Source organism: Ovis canadensis, chromosome 11 (genome assembly GCF_042477335.2).
Source record: "Ovis canadensis isolate MfBH-ARS-UI-01 breed Bighorn chromosome 11, ARS-UI_OviCan_v2, whole genome shotgun sequence".
Taxonomy (NCBI): domain Eukaryota; kingdom Metazoa; phylum Chordata; class Mammalia; order Artiodactyla; family Bovidae; genus Ovis; species Ovis canadensis.
This window is the reverse complement of record NC_091255.1, coordinates 12603929-12623268: the sequence shown is the minus strand read 5'-3', so window position 1 is coordinate 12623268 and position 19340 is coordinate 12603929. Positions and strand designations below refer to the sequence as shown.

The following is a 19340-nucleotide window of genomic DNA, read 5'->3' as shown; positions in this document are numbered from 1 at the left end:
GGACACGGAAGCCTGGCATGCTGCGATTCAGGGGATCACAAAGAGTCGGACATGACTGAGCAAGTGAACTGAACTGAACTGATATACTTATTTTTTGTTTTTTATAGATATAAATGGAAAATAAATGGAAATAAATGGAAAATAATTTTAATCAAAGAACCACTTTATTTAAAATGTTTTAATTAGTTTATTAACACATAAAACCTGTAGATTTAAAAGATTAAACAGTATATAAAACAAAAGTTTCTTTTATAAAGCACTCAGTATTTGCCCTTCAGTTCAGTTCAGTCGCTCAGTTGTGTCCAACTCTTTGCGACCCCATGAATCACAGCATGCCAGACCTCCCTATCCATCACCAACTCCCAGAGATCACTGAGACTCACGTCCATTGAGTCAGTGATGGCATTCAGCCATCTCATCCTCTGTAGTCCCCTTCTCCTCCTGCCCCCAGTCCCTCCCAGCATTAAAGTCTTTTCCAATGAGTCAACCCTTCACATGAGGTGGCCAAAGTACCGGAGTTTCAGCTTTAGCATCATTCCTTCCAAAGAAATCCCAGGGCTGATCTCCTTCAGAATGGACTGGTTGGATCTCCTTGCAGTCCAAGGGACTCTCAAGAGTCTTCTCCAACATCACAGTTCAAAGCATCAATTCTTTGGTGCTCAGCCTTCTTCACAGTCCAGCTCTCACATCCATACGTGACTACTGGAAAAACCATAGCCTTGACTAGACGGGCATTTGTTGGCAAAGTAATGTCTCTGCTTTTCAATATGCTATCTAGGTTGCTCATAACTTTTCTTCTAAGGAGTAAGCGTCTTTTAATTTCTTGGCTGCAATCACCATCTGCAGTGATTTTGGAGCCCAAGAAATAAAGTCTGCCACTGTTTCCACTGTTTCCCTATCTAATTGCCATGAAGTGATGGGACCACATGCCATGATCTTCGTTTTCTGAATGTTGAGCTTTAAGCCAACTTTTTCACTCTTCTCTTTCAGTTTCATCAAGAGGCTTCTTAGTTCTTCTTCACTTTCTGCCATAAGGGTGGTGTCATCTGCATATCTGAGGTTATTGATATTTCTCCCGGCATTCTTGATTCCAGCTTGTGTTTCTTCCAGTCCAGCATTTCTCATGATGTACTCTGCGTAGAAGTTAAATAAGCAGGGTGACAATATATAGCCTTGACGTACTCCTTTTCCTATTCGGAACCCGTCTGTTGTTCCATGTCCAGTTCTCACTCTTGCTTCCTGACCTGCATATAGGTTTCTCAAGAGGCAGGTCAGGTGGTCTGGTATTCCCATCTCTTTTAGAATTTTCCACAGTTTATTGTGATCCACACAATCAAAGGCTTTGTCATAGTCAATAAAGCAGAAATAGATGTTTTTCTGGATCTCTCTTGTTTTTTCGATGATCCAGTGGATGTTGGCAATTTGATCTCTGGTTCCTTTGCCTTTTCTAAAACCAGCTTGAACACCTGGAAGTTCACGGTTCACGTATTGCTGAAGCCTGGCTTGGAGAATTTTGAGCATTACTTTACTAGCATGTGAGATGAGTGCAATTGTGTGGTAGTTTGAGCATTTTTTGGCATTGTCTTTCTTTTGGATTGGAATGAAAACTGCCCTTTTCCAGTCTTGTGGCCACTGCTGAGTTTTCCAAATTTGCTGGCGTATTGAGTGCAGCACTTTCACAGCATCATCTTTCAGGATTTGAAATAACCTAATTGGAATTCCATCACCTCCACTAGCTTTGTTCATAGTTATGCTTTCTGAGGCCCACTTGACTTCACATTCCAGGATCACGCCATCGTGATTATCTGGGTCATAAAGATCTTTTTTGTATAGTTCTTCTGTGTATTCTTGCAACCTCTTCTTAATATCTTCTGCTTCTGTTAGGTCCATACCATTTCTGTCCTTTATCGAGCCCATCTTTGCATGAAATATTCCCTAGGTATCTCTAATTTTCTTGAAGAGATCTCTAGTCTTTCCCATTTTGTTATTTCCCTCTATTTCTTTGCATTGAACGCTGAGGAATGCTTCTTATCTCTTCTTGCTATTCTTTGGAACTCTGCATTCAGATGCTTATATCTTTCCTTTTCTCCTTTGCTTTTTGCCTTCTTCTTTTCACAGCTTTTTGTAAGGCCTCCTCAGACAGCCATTTTGCTTTTTTGCATTTGTTTTCCATGGGTATGGCCTTGACCCCTGTCTCCTGTACATTGTCACAAATCTCTGTTCATAATCCATCAGGCACTCTATCTATCAGATCTAGGCCTTTAAATCTATTTCTCACTTCCACTGTATAATCATAAGGGATTTGATCTATGTCATACCTGAATGGTCTAGTGGGTTTCCCTACTTTCTTCAATTTAATTCTGAAGAAATAAGGGGTTCATGGTCTGATCCACAGTCAGCTCCTGGTCTTGTCTTTGTTGAGTGTATAGAGCTTCTCCACCTTTGGCTGCAAAGAATATGATCAACCTGATTTCTGTGTTGACCATCTGGTGATGTCCATGTGTAGAGACTTCTCTTGTGTTGTTGGAAGAGGGTGTTTGTATGACCAGTTCATTTTCTTGGCAAAACTCTATTAATCCTTGCCCTGCTTCATTCCATATTCCAAGGCCAAATTTGCCTGTTACTCCAGGTGTTTCTTGATTTCCTACTTTTGCATTCCAGTCCCCTATAATGAAAAGGATATCTTTTTTTCGGTGTTAATTCTAAAAGGTCTTGTAGGTCTTCATAGAACCGTTCAACTTCAGCTTCTTCAGCGTTACTCGTTGGGGCATAGACTTGGATTACTGTGACATTGAATGGTTGCATCCAAGTACTGCATTTCAGACTCTTTTATTGACCATGATGGCTACTCCATTTCTTCTGAGGGATTCGTGCCCACAGTAGTAGATATAATGGCCATCTGAGTTAAATTCACCCATTCCGGTCCATTTTAGTTCTCTGATTCCTAGAATGTCCCTGTTCATTCTTGCCATCTCCTGTTTGACCACTTCCAATTTGCCTTGATTCATGGACCTGACTTTCCAGGTTCCTATGCAATATTGCTCTTTACAGCACCGGACCTTGCTTCTATCACGAGTCACATCTACAACTGGGTATTGTTTTTGCTTTGGCTCCATCCCTTCATTCTTTTTGGAGTTATTTCTCCACTGATCTCCAGTGGCATATTGGGCACCTACTGACCTATGGAGCTCCTCTTTCAGTATCCTATCATTTTGCCTTTTCATACTGGTCGTGGGGTTCTCAAGGCAAGAATACTGAAGTGATTTGCCATTCCCTTCTCTAGTGGACCACATTCTGTCAGACTTCTCCACCATGACCTGTGCGTCTTGGATGGCCCCACTGGCATGGCTTAGTTTCATTGAGTTAGACAAGGCTGTGGTCCTAGTGTGATTAGATTGAATAGTTTTCTGTGATTATGGTTTCAGTGTGTCTGCCCTCTGATGCCCCAATAAGTATGTACCTATCTAAATTTATTACAAATTTTTGTTTCTATGCCCATCTCCCCAAAACAATGTCTCATTGTTGTTCAACAAAAATCTTTCAGTGAATGTGAAGAATAGCTTGATGAAAAAGAAAAATTTCTCTTGGAAAGATTACCAAGGGGTGATATAACTGTTTTCATCTGTTTTAAAAGCTAAATTTTTTAAAAAATAAGTATATAGCTATCTGAAAATAATTCTTCATTCATTGTTCATGCTTTCCTATTGCTGAAAGGCATTTTTTTTGTGTGAATGTGTCACAATTTCTTTATCTGCTAATCTTTTTATAGGCATTGGGTTGTTTATAAGTTTGGCTGTTATAGATTCCATAGACATCCCTGCACATGTTTTTGTGTGGACATTTGTCTTCATTTCACAGTTGGCACAGTGGTAAAGAATCCTCCTGCCAATGCAGGGGATGCAGAAGATGTAGGTTCCATCCCTGATTTAGCAAGATCCCCTCAAGGAAGAAATGGAAACCCACTCCTGAATTTTGCCTGGGAAATCCCATGGACAGAGCAGCCTGATGGGCTATAGTCCATAGGATTACAAAGAATTGGAAACAGTTGGGTGACCGAGTGTGCATACATGTTCATGAGTAAACATCTAGGAGTAGAATGATTGAGTCTGATGGTAGGTGTATGTATAATTTTTAAAGTGTCAAACTATTTTCAAACTGGTTGTACATCCCTGTGAGTTTTGTATGGAGTTTCAATTGTCTCACTTTTTTTTTTTTTTCTTTTTGCCAACAGCTGATATATTCACTTTCAAGTTTTAGCTGGTTTAATTGGTATTCAGTGATATCTGATTACAGTTTGAATTTGCATTTTCCTGATGATGATTAATATTGAATAACTCTCCATTTACTTGCGTGCCAGCTATATATCTTCCTTAGTGAAGTTTTTTGTTATGTCTTATGCCTATTTGCTATTCAGTTGTGTATACTTATTATTAAGTTTTTGTATGTGTGTGTCTGAGTGTTTTAATTTAATTTTTATTTTTGTCTACATTGAGTCTTCAGTACAGTGGGGCTCTTTGTCGCTGTGCACAGGCTCTCTCTAGCTGTAGCAAGCAGGAGTTACTCTGTAGCTGTGGAGCACAGTCTGTAGGGTGTGTGGACTTCAATAGTTGTGGCACGAGGGCTCAGCAGTTGTGGTGCATGGTCTTAGTTTTCCCACACCATGTGAGATCTTAATTCTCAGACCAGAAATATAATCTGCATCCCCTGCACTGGCAGATGGATTCTCAATCATGGAACCAGGGAAGCCCTCTATTATTGAGTATTGAGAGTCGTCCTTCCATTTAAATATAGTCTGGATATAAATACTTGATCAAATGTATAATTTTAAAATATTTCCGTCAAACTTGGGGCTTGTTTTTTTAATTCTTTGTCTTTTGAAGAGCAGATATTCTCAGCTTTGATGAAGTGTTATTTAACAATTTTAATTAGATATTGCTTTTGATGTCTTATATAGCATTGCCTGGGGCTTCCTTGGTGACTCAGTGGTGAAGAGTTTGCCTGCAATGCAGGTTACACGGGACACACATGTTCCATCCTTGGGTCAGGAGGATCCCCTGGAGGAGGGCATGGTGACCCACTCCAGTATTCTTGCTTGAAGAATCCAATGGATGGACGGGCCAGGAAGGCTCTGGTCCATAGGGTCACAAAAAGTTGGACACGACTGAAGTGACTGAGCAAACACACACATACATATCATTGTCTAACTAAAGATTTTCTCTTATTTTCTTTTAGAAGTTTTACAGTTTTTATTCTTGAATTTAGGTTTACTATATACCATAAAATAATGTTTGAAAATCATACAAAGAATGGATTGAAATTCACTTTATATTTTTAAGATGGACTCCCAAAAAAGTACAGCAATATTTACAGAAAAGACTATTCTTTCTCTACAGAACAGCCTTTGCAACTTTGTTGAAAAACAACTGACCTCATTTGTATGGGAGTATTTCTGGACTCTCCATTCTGCTTCTGAATTCATTTGCTTCTCTTGATGCACTGTCTTATTCACTTAAACTTTACATAAGACTGTACATATATATATATATATATATATATATATATATATATTAACTATATATAAGACTGCACCGTCTTATTCACTTAAACTTTAAAATAACTCTTGAAATCAGATAATATAAATCTTCCAAAGTTTTCCTTGTCAAATTTGTTTTGCCTATTGTAGATCCTTTGCATTTCTAAATGCATGTTGGGATTAACTCTCCAACTTTTTACCAAAAAAATAAATAAAAGCCTGCTAGAATTTTGATTGGAATGGCCATTGGAGCTATAGATCCATTTGAGGAAAATGACATCTTAAAATCATTAAATTTCCCAAAAGATGAATGAATTGTCTCTCTCATCTCTCCATTTATTTACATGTCCTTCAGTTTCTTTCTGTGATATTTTGTAGTTTTCAGTGTATAGGTCTTGCTTGTCTATTGTCAGGTTTATCACTAGGTATTGCATATTATTTTAATATTTTACTTCTTATAGTTATTAGTGGCAGAGAAGGCAATGGCACCCCACTCCAGTACTCTTGCCTGGAAAATCCCATGGATGGAGGAGCCTGGTGGACTGCAGTCCATGGGGTCGCTAAGGGTCGGACACGACTGAGAAACTTCACTTTCACTTTTCACTTTCATGCATTGGAGAAGGAAATGACAACCCACTCCAGTGTTCTTGCCTGGAGAATCCCAGGGACGGGGGAGCCTGGTGGGCTGCCGTCTATGGGGTCACATAGAGTTGGACACGACTGAAGTGACTTAGCAGCAGCAGCAGCAGCAGCAGCAGTTATTAGTGGATGAGATGGTCTGTATTATCTTATTCTCTGTGGTGAGTAGAAATTCTATGGTCACTTACTTTTCCTCATCTTACTTAAGTGGGTGAAAGTGTGTGAAGTCGCTCAGTCATGTCCAACTCTTTGCAACCCCATGGACTGTAGCCTACCAGGCTCCTCTGTCCATGGGATTTTCCAACCTATACTACTGGAGTGGATTGCCATTTCCTAACCTCTTGGCAATATCTCACTTAGCTGATCACTTCTTCATTAAAAGAAAAAAAAATATTCGGCTTCATAGAAGTCTTAGTTGTGGCACACAGGGTCTTTAGTTGCAACATGTGGGATGTAGTTCCCTGACCAGGGAATGAACCTAGTTTTCCTGCACTGGGAATGCAGAGTCTTAGTCCAGGGAAGTCTCAGTTCTTCATTGTCAAAATGATCTCTTATCTCTGCAGCACCATATTCTCCTGACTTTTCCTCTTATTCCTCCTTCTCAAACTGCTTTATCTCTTTATTTGACTTCAAAATGTTAAAATGTCTCAAGTTTAGCTCTATTTCTTCCATTTTTCTATTCTATAGTTTCTTTTTGTATTCTTCGTTAGCATTAAATCCCATCTACTTGGTGACATCATGATTTTTCCAGTAGTCATGTATGGATGTGAGAGTTGGACCATAAAGAAGGCTGAGCACTGAAGGATTGATACTTTCAAGCTTCAGTGTTGGAGAAGACTCTTGAGAGTCCCTTTGACAACAAGGAGATAAAACCAGTCAATCCTGAAGGAAATCAACCCTGAATATTCACCGGAAGTATTTTGTTGACTCTTCAATACTTTGGTCACCTGTTGTGAGAGACAACTCATTGGAAAAGACCTTGATGCTTAGAAAGATTAAGGAGGAGAAAAGGATGATAGAAGACAAGATGGCTGGATGACATCATTGACTCAATGGAGATGAGTTTGAGCAAGCTCTGGGAGTTGGTGATAGACAGGAAAGCCTGGCATGTTGCAGTCCATGGGGTCGCAAAGAGTCAGACATGACTGAGCAACTGAATTGAACTATGAAACCAGAATTTTCATAGTGGACTGTGTATGACTTCTTAGATTATTTTTGTATATATGTAATCATTGCCTTGTTGATTTTGGTTCAAGGGCCTTTAGCTGTTTTAGAATATCACTCTAACAAATCTTTGCAGCTTTAGATATCTAACTGATATTAAAATTAATATGTGGCTTCAAAACCATTTTTCTCATCCAATCAGTGATTAAATAGTGCCAACAGAGGCAGAAAACTCTAGTGCTATGGTAGAAGTTTTATTCAGGATCATCAATAGCCATTAATCAATACTTCAGTAATCCTCTTAAGAGTACTATTGCTCAAAATAATATTTATTACTTTATTTTCAAGAGTTTTATATGATATTTTTCTTTGTGCGAGAAAGAGCATTTTTACATTTTTTTTTTCTGCACTGGAAAATAATTTTATTGAGATACTACCAGTTGTGCAATCTGTTCTGACATTAGGCCCCCTCTTCCTTTGTAATTCTGTCCTTCTTGAGTGGTCTCATGAATGTTTTCTCGTCCTCCACAACCTGGAAGCTGTGAAGGCCAAATTTGGAGGTGGGATCAATAGACTTGGAGCCATCTTCTCTATGGCCCACCATTTGGTCTGCATCAGCAAGGACTTGCAGGGGAGCACTTGCTTCTTGGTTCCTATCATGCAGCCTTTGAGCATAACAAAGTCATCGGTCACTTCATCACAGTGGACAAAGCCATCCAGGGGGTTGATATTCTTGTCAGATAGATCATAATCAGTAGAGGCATTGTTCTTGATCAGTTTTCCCTCCTTGATGAAGTATCCTTGGTTAATATTGTAGATCTTCTTGTTGATCTTGATGTGATGGTAGCGTTTCTGCCCAAACGGAGCTATAGAGACGGTTACCCAAGCAGGATAATACAATTCAAAGAAGGCAACCTTGTACAGTCTTTGGTGGGCCTTACATGGTAGCTTATTGGTATGCCAACAGCTAGTCACCTCTTGTAGCCTTTGCCCTTGGTCACTCTAATGACATCAATCACCTGATACTGCCGAGCATTTGATTCACATGGGCATAGCTCAGCTTTTGGCCATAGTGCCTCTGTTAACCTGAATGTCCCTGAGGTAGGCCTTCTGGCCTTCTAGCGATGATATGCATGACCTGGCAGTACTTCTTCATGCTGCTGAAGTCTTTGTCCAGATGCTTCTTGCCATCTATATCCTGCCTCTTCTTGTACTATTTGGTGAATGCCTTCTTAGTTTTATGCCAGGTCCTATAGAAGGGCCTTTTGCACTCGTTGCTAATATGCTCAACAACGATGTTCTCAAAGGTCCAGAGGCCTCTATGTGTTTCCATGTAGTCTACAAGGCCCACAGTGACAATGGGCAGCATCTCCACTATGGTCCAGCCTCCACAACTTCCTTCCTGTTCACCTTGGACTCTGGCATATCAATCTGCCCCACAATGTGGGTCCTGCCAGCCTTGTAGTTGAGGAAGGCTGTGAGGTTCACAAGCTTAGAAGTCATTCTTGAGGAAGCTCTTCATCTTCCTGTGGTGCCAGTGGCTGTAATTCTAGGGCAGGTAGCCCAGGGACTCATGGCTGGGAGTGAAGAACTTCCTGTGAGGCATCCTGCCATCAGATGCTGCCAGTGGAGCAATTTTATGTTACTTGGATTGGTTTCCTCCCAGGGAACTCATACTGATACTCAATAATCTTTTCTTTTCATCCTATATGGTCATTGTCCTTTACTTTAGCAATTGGTTCTCAAACTTATTAAAAATATCACACAAGTTTCCAGAATCTACCTTTTTGGAAATGGAACTGTGTATCTGTCTTTGGTCATGACATTATTGACATTTCCGGTGTTGTTCCAAGAATAATGATAGTGGGCTTGAAATAATACCTTTAAATTCATTATTCTGAGAAGCAATTTGTCAAGACTGGAATGCCTGGATTCATTCAAAGCAGATGGATAACTTCTCATGAGTTTTCAACATATTTTGAGCTAAAATCCCTTCTTTCTGATGTTTACTCTTTTCATTCTTTTTTTTTTTTTAATGCTAGGCTGTAGCGGGTCATAAATCTTCAAAGTGAAAGTACTGGCATGGATGCTATACAGATCTTATTTTGAACTTTGCTTTAAATTAAATTTCAGGTTTCATTGAAGGCAGAGAATTTTAAGAAATTGCATACATTTAAGATAAGCATATTTCATATGTGAATTATCTGCAACTTTAAACATCACAGAATAGTTATGAAAGACATTGAGAGCAGTGAAATAGGATAAGCTGTTTGTTTTGATTAGTTGGGAAATCAGAGAAGAAGCACTAAGAACATAGTTAAGCGATTAACATTGATTCATTGATCCAGGATACATTGACTAAGTTGGCAAGAGTAATTAAAATGAATTATCTAAATAAATTTTTTTCAAATTAAAATTTTTCTTTGAACTTTAGAAAATATTCTCATAAACAAGGATTTATACAATTCATGAGAAATTTGTGTTGACAAAGAAATAAAATATATGTGAACAAATCAGTTAACAGTGAATGTAACCCTCACCTCCTAACAAACAAAAGTCCACTGACTGTAGAAAACACTGACTGTAGATTTTGATTGACTAACACAAAAAGAGCGATTAAGAAAATGTTTTCTCTTAGAGAATTAATTTTATACTTTTTATCCCTTGACTATTCATTTGCTAGAAATATCCAATATGCTGAAACATTTGCTTCAGTTATTTAGGCACTAATCTTCATAATAGTTGCTTCTTTCTTCAGTTATGAGCAATATTCACTAATTAAGAAGAGAGTGTGCACTAAAATTGACATGTATAAACATGAACTCTAGAAAGGTAGACTCAACCATGGTAATGGAAGCAAGATTTCCCAATAAAAAGTCCTAAAAAAATTTTTGTTTGCTAAAATTTACTATGGATTACACTTTGAGAAGTATTTTTCCCCTACGTCTGCTTTTAAGTTCATGCACAAGAAATTTATGCAAAGTCTAAGAATTATTATACCATTTATTTCTAAAACTTGTCTTGCTTATCTCTAAGTGAATTTGGGAAGGCTCAAGATTTACATAAATAAAACTGATAAACAAATTATAGACTATAAAAATGTGGAGAGAGGGAAGTCAATATGCTAAAACCTGTAATTTAAGATTCAAAATAAGTTTCTCGTCTCCTAGAAGTCTTATGGAATGTCTGTCCAACTCAGAGTTAGTTCTCATACAATGAAAAAATATCAAAATTTTAAAATACTTGCATGTCTAGTGCAATACTAGGCTTATGTCAACCAAATAAGATAACTGTGTTAAGTATTTCCTGCTCAAATCCTTTTTGTAAAGATTCTGCTTAGGATAATTTACATTGATTGCATATACTAATTAAATTTATGAGATAATTGCTTTTTTTTTTTTGCCATGGTTGAAAGAGTCTTAATTTTCCTATCCTTATTATTAAGCTTTTCTGAGAATGCTTACTCTCTACCTTCTGATCCTTGCATTGCCACTTATCGAAAAGGTTGACAAGGCTAAATATCTTAAACAGAAAGAGGAGAATAAAAATATAATTCCACGAATTCAATATTGATAATTCAATTTGGAACTTGGGAGAATAACTTGAGAAGGTTCTTGGAAAGAAAGCCCGTTAACATTTGAAAAGAATAAAATAAATAAAAACAAACACGGTCTTGAATTTTAAAATTCTCTTTATAACAGAAATCCAGAAAATGACATACAAGCTAGAATAAAAGCTTCCCCTATGACTGTCAGCATGTTAATGGCTTTGAGCTGCCACATTGTGACAGATTTGCATTATAAATGAACAATAAATGCTATCAGTAAGGAAAGTTAAGAAAAATTAGAAAACACAAGAAAGTTGCCTAGTTCTGCATGTAAATATTATTTTTCTTATTTACAAATTGCTTCTAAGTAAAATTGTTCAGTGTTGTTCATCTTGCAAGAAACCTCACAGAGCATGTTCTGCACTTAAACTACAACTGTGACCAGCCTCTCTAAAGAGCCGCTGCTCTGAGCAATCATAAAAAGTCACTTTCTTCTGGGAAGAAATGTTTTCACGTTCTGCTTTCTATTCCTTATTTTGAATTAGTTTATTATAAACTAGACTACGTGTCAATGGGAAGACATTATGAGATTTTTAGGTGAATAGGCACAAGATCTAGTTCAGAGTGCCTTCAAGGTGAAGTGAAGTGGAAGTCGCTCAGTCATGTCCAACTGTTTGCAACCCCATGGACTATACACTCCACGAAATTCTCCAGGCCAGAATACTGGAGTGGGTAGCATTTCCCTTCTCTAGAGGATCTTCCTAACCCAGGGATCAAACCCAGGTCTCCTGCACTGCAGGCAGATTGTTCACGAGCTGAGCCAAAGGGAAGCCCAAGAATACTGGAGTGGGTAGCCTATCCCTTCTCCAGTGGATCTTCCTAACCCAGAAATTGAACCAGGGTCTCCTGCATTGCAGGCAGATTCTTTACCAGCTGAGCTTTCAGGGAAGATGCCTTCAAGATGTTGGGTATTATTAAGGTAATGAAGTGTGGTAGGCAGAATTCTAAAAAAGAGCTACAAGATTCCCTGAACAGTATCTGGCATATGGTAAATGGTATGAAGCTCTATGCAGTCAGCTAAAACAAGACTGAGAGCTGACTGTTGCTCAGATCATGAACTCCTTATTGCCAAATTCAGACTTAAATTGAAGAAAGTAGGGAAAACCACTAGACCATTCAGGTATGACTTAAATCAAATCCCTTATGATTATACAGTGGAAGAGAGAAATAGATTTAAGGGACTAGATCTGATAGATAGAGTGCCTGATGAACTATGGAATGAGGTTCATGACATTGTACAGGAGACAGGGACCAAAATCATCCCCATGGAAAAGAAATGCAAAAAAGCAAAATGGCTGTCTGAGGAGGCCTTACAAATAGCTGTGAAAAGAAGAGAGCCAGAAAGCAAAGGGGAAAAGGAAAGATATAAGCATCTGAATGCAGAGTTCCAAAGAACAGCAAGATAAGAAAGCCTTCCTCAGTGATCAATGCAAAGAAATAGAGGCAAACAACAGAATGGGAAAGACCAGAGATCTCTTCAAGAAAATTAGAGATACCAAGGGAACATTTCATGCAAAGATGGGCTCGATAAAGGACAGAAGTGGTATGACCTAACAGAAGCAGAAGATATTAAGAAGAGGTGGCAAGAATACACGGAAGAACTGTACAAAAAGGATCTTCATGACAAAGATAATCATGATGGTGTGATCACTCATCTAGAGCCAGACATCTTGGAATGTGAAGTCAAGTGGGCCTTAGAAAGCATCACTATGAACAAAGCTAGTGGAGGTGATGGCATTCCAGTTGAGCTGTTGCAAATCCTGAAAGATGATGCTGTGAAAGTGCTGCATTCAATATGCCAGCAAATTTGGAAAACTCAGCAGCGGCCACAGGACTGGAAAAGGTCAGTTTTCATTCTAATCCCAAAGAAAGACAATGCCAAAGAATGCTCAAACTACTACACAATTGCACTCATCTCACACACTAGCAAAGTAATGTTCAAAATTATCAAGCCAGGCTTCAGCAATACGTGAACCGTGAACTTCCTGATGTTCAAGGTGGTTTTAGAAAAGGCAGAGGAACCAGAGATCAAATTGCCAACATCCACTGGATCACCAAAAAGGTAAGAGAGTTCCAGAAAAACATCTATTTCTGCTTTATTGACTATGCAAAGCCTTTGACTGTGTGGAACACAATAAACTGTGGAAAATTCTGAAAGAGATGGGAATACCAGACCACCTGACCTGCCTCTTGAGAAACCTATATGCAGGTCAGGAAGCAAGAGTGAGAACTGGACATGGAACAACAGACTGGTTCCAAACAGGAAAAGGAGTACGTCAAGTCTGTATATTGTTACCCTACTTATTTAACTTCTATGCAGATTTCATCATGAGAAACTCTGGGCTGGAAGAAGCACAAACTGGAATCAAGATTGCCAAAAGAAATATCAATAACCTTAGATATGCAGATGACTCCACCCTTATGGCAGAAAGTGAAGAGAAGCTAAAAAGCCTCTTGATGAAAGTGAAAGAGGAGAGTGAAAAAGTTGGCTTAAAGCTCAACATTCAGAAAACAAAGATCATGGCATCTGGTCCCATCACTTCATGGGAAATAGATGGGGAAACAGTGGAAACAGTGTCAGACTTCATTTATGGGGCTCCGAAATCAATGCAGATGGTGATTGTAGCCATGAAATTAAAAGATGCTTACTACTTGGAAGGAAAGTTATGATCAACCTAGATAGCATATTGAAAAGCAGAAACATTACTTTGCCAACAAATGTCCGTCTAGTCAAGGCTATGGTTTTTCCTGTGGTCATGTATGGATGTGAGAGTTGGACTGTGAAGAAAGCTGAGTGCCGAAGAATTGGTGCTTTTGAACTGTGGTGTTGGAGAAGACTCTTGAGAGTCCCTTGGAGTGCAAGGAGATCCAACCAGTCCATTCTAAAGGAGATCAGTCCTGGGTGTTTTTTGGAAAGAATGATGCTAAAGCAGAAACTACAGTACTTTGGCCACCTCATGTGAAGAGCTGATTCATTGGAAAAAAACTATGATGCTGGGAGGGATTGGGGGCAGAAGAAGAAGGGGATGACAGAGGATGCGATGGCTGGATGGCATCACCGGCTCGACGGGCATAATTTTGAGTGAAGTCCAGGAGCTAGTGATGGACCAGGAGCCCTGGCATGCTGCGATTCATGGGGTCACAAAGAGTTGGACACGACTGAGTGACTGAACTGAACTGAAGGAGATACAAGGCCATAAACAGAAGAGAAGTGTTGTTAGCAAGAGTGGATCATAAGTGGGAGAAAGTGCAGTTGACATTAATATTAATGGTAATGTGAGAATGTACAGAATCAGCAACATAAGTAAGTAAAGTTTTATACAATGCACAAGGTCTGAAGTGTTCATCTCAGCAACCTCTGCCTGCAGATTTCTGTACCTCAGTTCCTAACTGAAATATAGTGCATGTGTGCATACCGTCATGTCCAACTCTTTGTGATTCTGTGCACTGGTTCCCTGTCCATGGGATTCTCCAGGCATGAATACTGGAATGGATTGCCATTTCCTCCTGCAGGGGATCTTTCCAGCTCAGGGATTGGACCAGCTTCTCCTGTGTCCCCTGCATTGGCAGGTGGATTCTTTTACCACTGAGCCACGTGGAAAGCCCACATCTATGTAGAAGGACTTTATAAAATGTAACGTTTCTATTTCCAGGTAAAATTTAAAGTTTTTATTGGAGTAAATTAACTTCAATTTAACTTTGTATGGATTTTATTTTTCTTAAAGACAATAAAAATAGCACAACCATACCTCTTCTTAGAAGAATATATTGCTCATATGCGCTAAAAGATCCTAAGAGTTTTTGTCTTAAAGATTTCTTTTTTCACTTAGGGAAGTTTTAAGCTAAGTAAGGTAAAGCTCCATATGGGAGATTTATTAATACTGATAAAATAATAACTTCTTTAAGACAACTTTCAATTCTTCAAGCTCCATTGAAGAGTCTGTGAAGAAATATTACTGTAATACATGAAATAGCTCTCATCTCTCCATCTTAGGACAACTTCTCTAATGCTCTCAAGTGTGGTGTGGAAAAAATTACCTAGAATGCCCTTTTATTTTCACTTCCTTCTGTCTTTTTGGATAAAAATGAAATCTACTGATTTCATAAACTGTTCATTCTATGAAATTTGAACTTTATTTTGCCTTTCTTTAGTTCTTATATCATTGCTTGATGTTATTTTAATTAATATTTATTACAGAGTATGCCTTAAAAGTAAAGTATGTACTTGGTAATGTAAGTGAAGCTATCATATGCTTATTTTGTGCTATCTATAGAATTGCATACTACAAGAAAATAGAGCTTTTGATTTCATATTCGAAGTTATCTAGATTTAACTACCCTCTCTGAGCCCTTGTATTCACATTTGCTTGAAGTTTAAGTAGTACATGAGCTTTTAAACGTCAAGATGTTAAGTTCCCATCTCTAATCCTTGCTAATTATGTCACTTTGACCAATTAATTTAATCTTCAAGGAATTCAATTTTTCATCTGCAAATTGGGGATTATAATAATGCTATCCTTAGAGGAATTTTTGTGAGGTTTAAATGAGATATTGCATGCTGAAGGTGTGACACCTATAGCTTTTATTAAGGTTGATTTAACTCCCCACTATAAAGTGGGGAATTCTAGTAACTGTCTTAAGCTGTTATGAGACAGTACGGTAGAATATCTAAACAAGTATTGGATAATATTAGCATTCGAATGCTTCTTTTAAAAATGATCCTTCTCTCCTAAGCCCCAATGCATGCAACTACATACCTATTTTTAAACACCACCACCACCAAATGGATCCAGAAGTGCATTTTACCTACTTGGTATAATTCTGCTATGGAATGGTAAAGAGTGATAGAAGGCCTGTTAAAATGAACAACACAAAGCAACAGAGGGAAACAATAGAATATTTGCTGGATCCACACAGTTTGTTGTGCTCCAGTTTGTTGGTATCCCGATGATACCAATAGAATGTTTCCCTGTGTTTCTTTGTGTTGTTCATTTTAACAGGCCTTTTATCACTCCTTACCATTTCATAGCAGAATAAAATGGGAAAGACTGGAGATCTTTTCAAGAAAATTGGAGATACCAAGGGAACATTTCACGGAAGGATGGGCGTGATAAAGGACAGAAATAGCAAGAAACTAACAGAGCAGAAGAAATTAAGAAGAAGTGGCAAGAATACACAGAAGAACTATACACAAAAGGGTTAATGACTTACTTGACCATGGAGGTATAGTCACTCACCTAGAGCTGGACATCTTGGAGTGTGAAGTCAAGTGAGCTTTAGGAAGCATTATCATGTACAAAGCTATTGGAGGTGATAGCATTTCAGCTGAGCTATTTAAAATCCTAAAAGATGATGCTGTTAAAGTGCTGCACATAATGTGACAACAAATTTGTAAAACTCAGCAGTGGTCATAGGACTGGGAAAGTTTGGTTTTCATTTCAATTCCAAAGAAGGGCAATGCCAAAGACTGTTCAAGCTACTGTACAATTGCACTCATTTTACATGCTAGCAAGGTAATACTCAAATCCTCCAAGCTAGCCTTCAGCAGTACATTAACAGAGAACTTTCAGATGCACAAGCTGGATTTAGAAAGGCAGGGGGACCAGAGATCAAATAGCCAACAATTGTTGGATCATGGAGAAAGCAAGAGAGTTCCAGAAAAACATCTTCTGCTTCGTTGACTACACTAAAGCCTTTGGCTGTGCGGATCACAACAAACTGTGGAATATTCTCAAAGACATGGGAATGTCAGACCACCTTACTTGCTTCCCAAGAAAACTGTATGCAGATCAAGAAGCAATAATGAAGAGTATGTCAAGACTTTATATTGTCACCCTGTTTATTTAACTCATTTGCAGAGTGCATCAAGTGAAATGCTGGGCTAGATGAATCACAAGCTGGAATAAAGATAGCCAGGAGAAATATCAACAACCTCAGATATGCAGATGATACCACTCTAATGGCAGAAAGAGAAAAGGACCTTAAGACCCCCTTGATGATAGTTTAAAGAAAACTAAGATTATGGCATCTGGTCCCATTATTTTACGGCAAATAGAAGGGGGAAAAGTGGAAGCAGTGCCAGATTTTATTTTTTTAGGCTCCAAATCATTCTGGATAGTAACTGCAGCCACAAAATTAAAAGATAGTTGTTCCTTGGAAGGAAAGCTATGAAAAATCTAGAGAGTATATTAAAAGGCAGAGATAATTCAGTTCAGTTGCTCAGTCATGTCTGACTCTTCGTGATCTCATGGACCACAGCACACCAGGCTTCCCTGTCCATTACCAAATCGCATAGCTTGCTCAAACTCATGTCCATCGAGTAAAGATGGCCTCCAACCATCTCATTCTCTGCTGCCTCTTTTACTCCTGCCTTCAATCTTTCCCAATCAGGGTCTTTCCCAGTGAGTCAGTTCTTCACATCAGGTGGCCATAATATTGGAGTTTCAGTTTCAGCATCAGTCCTTCCAGTGAATATTCAGGGCTGATTTCCTTTAGGATGGACTGGTTTGATCTTCTTGCCATCCAAGGGACTCTCAAGAGTGTTCTCTAATACCACAGTTCAAAAACATCAATTCTTCAATGCTCAGCTTATTTCTTCTTCAAAACCATCAATTCTTCAGTGCTCAGCAAGAATCCCTTAGAAGAAATGAAGTAGCCCTCATAGTCAACAAGAGTCCAAAATGCAGTATTTGGGTGCAATCTCAAAAACGACAGAAGGATCTCTGTTCATTTCCAAGGCAAACCATTCAATATTATAGTAATTCAAGTCTATGCCCCAATCAGTAATGCAGAAGAAGCTGAAGTTGAACTGTTCTATGAAGACCTACAAGACCTTCTAGAACTAACACCCCCTTCCCCAGAGATGTCCTTTTTATTATAGGGGACTGGAATACAAAAGTAGGAAGTCAAAGGATACCTGGTTCAGTTCAGTTCAGTCGCTCAGTTGTGTCCAACTCCTTGCGACCCCATCAATTGCAGCACGCCAGGCCTCCTTGTCCATCACCAACTCCCAGAGTTCACTGAGACTCACATCCATCTAGTCAGTGATGCCATCCAGCCATCTCATCCTCTGTCATCTCCTTCTCCTCCTGCCCCCAATCCCTCCCAGCATCAGAGTCTTTTCCAATGAGTCAACTCTTCGCATGAGGTGGCCAAAGTACTGGAGTTTCTACTTTAGCATCATTCCTTCCAAAGAAATCCCAGAACTGATCTCCTTTAGAATGGACTGGTTGGATCTCCTTGAAGTCCAAGGGACTATCAAGAGTCTTCTCCAACACCACAGTTCAAAAGCATCAATTCTTCGGCGCTCAGCCTTCTTCACAGTCCAACTCTCACATCCATACGTGACTACTGGAAAAACCATAACCTTGACTAGACAGACCTTAGTTGGCAAAGTAATGTCTCTGCTTTTGAAAATGCTATCTAGGTTGGTCATAATTTTTCTTCCAAGGAGTAAGCGTCTTTTAATTTCATGGCTGCAATCACCATCTGCAGTGATTTTGGAGCCCCCAAAAATAAAGTCTGACACTGTTTCCACTGTTTCTCCATCTATTCCCCATGAAGTGATGGGACCGGATGCCATGATTTTCGTTTTCTGAATGTTGAGCTTTAAGCCAACTTTTTCACTCTCCTCTTTCACTTTCATCAAGAGGTTTTTAGCTCCTTTTCACTTTCTGCCATAAGGGTGGTGTCATCTGCATATCTGAGGTTATTGATATTTCTCCCACCAATCTTGATTCCAGCTTGTGCTTCTTCCAGCCCAGCGTTTCTCATGATGTACTCTGCATAGAAGTTAAATAAGCAGGGTGACAATATACAGCCTTGACGTACTCCTTTTCCTATTTGGAACCAGTCTGTTGTTCCATGTCCAGTTCTAACTGTTGTTTCCTGGCCTGCATACAGATTTCTCAACAGGCAGATCAGGTGGTCTGGTATTCCCAACTCTTTCAGAATTTTCCACAGTTCATTGTGATCCACACAATCAAAGGCTTTGGCATAGTCAATAAAGCAGAAATAGATGTTTCTCTGGAACTCTCTTGCTTTTTCCATGATCCAGAGGATGCTGGCAATTTGATCTCTGGTTCCTTTGCCTTTTCTAAAACCAGCTTGAGCATCAGGAAGTTCATGGTTCATGTATTGCTGAAGCCTGGCTTGGAGAATTTTGAGCATTACTTTGCTAGCGTGTGAGTTGAGTGTAATTGTGTAGTAGTTTGAGCATTCTTTGGCATTGCCTTTCTTTGGGATTGGAATGAAAATTGACATTTTCCAGTCCTGTGGCCACTGCTTAGTTTTCCAAATTTGTTGGCATATTGAATGCAGCACTTTCACAGCATCATCTTTCAGGATTTGAAATAGCTCCACTGGAATGCCATCACCTCCACTAGCTTTATTCGTAGT

At 39.0% G+C, this 19340-nt stretch overlaps 1 pseudogene; it reads right to left on the bottom strand.

Annotated features, from left to right (window-relative positions):
* Window positions 1-7796: 7796 nt before the first annotated feature.
* On the bottom strand, window positions 7797-8942 carry LOC138414610 (large ribosomal subunit protein uL3 pseudogene; annotated as a pseudogene).
* Between the last annotated feature and the right edge of the window lie 10398 nt (window positions 8943-19340).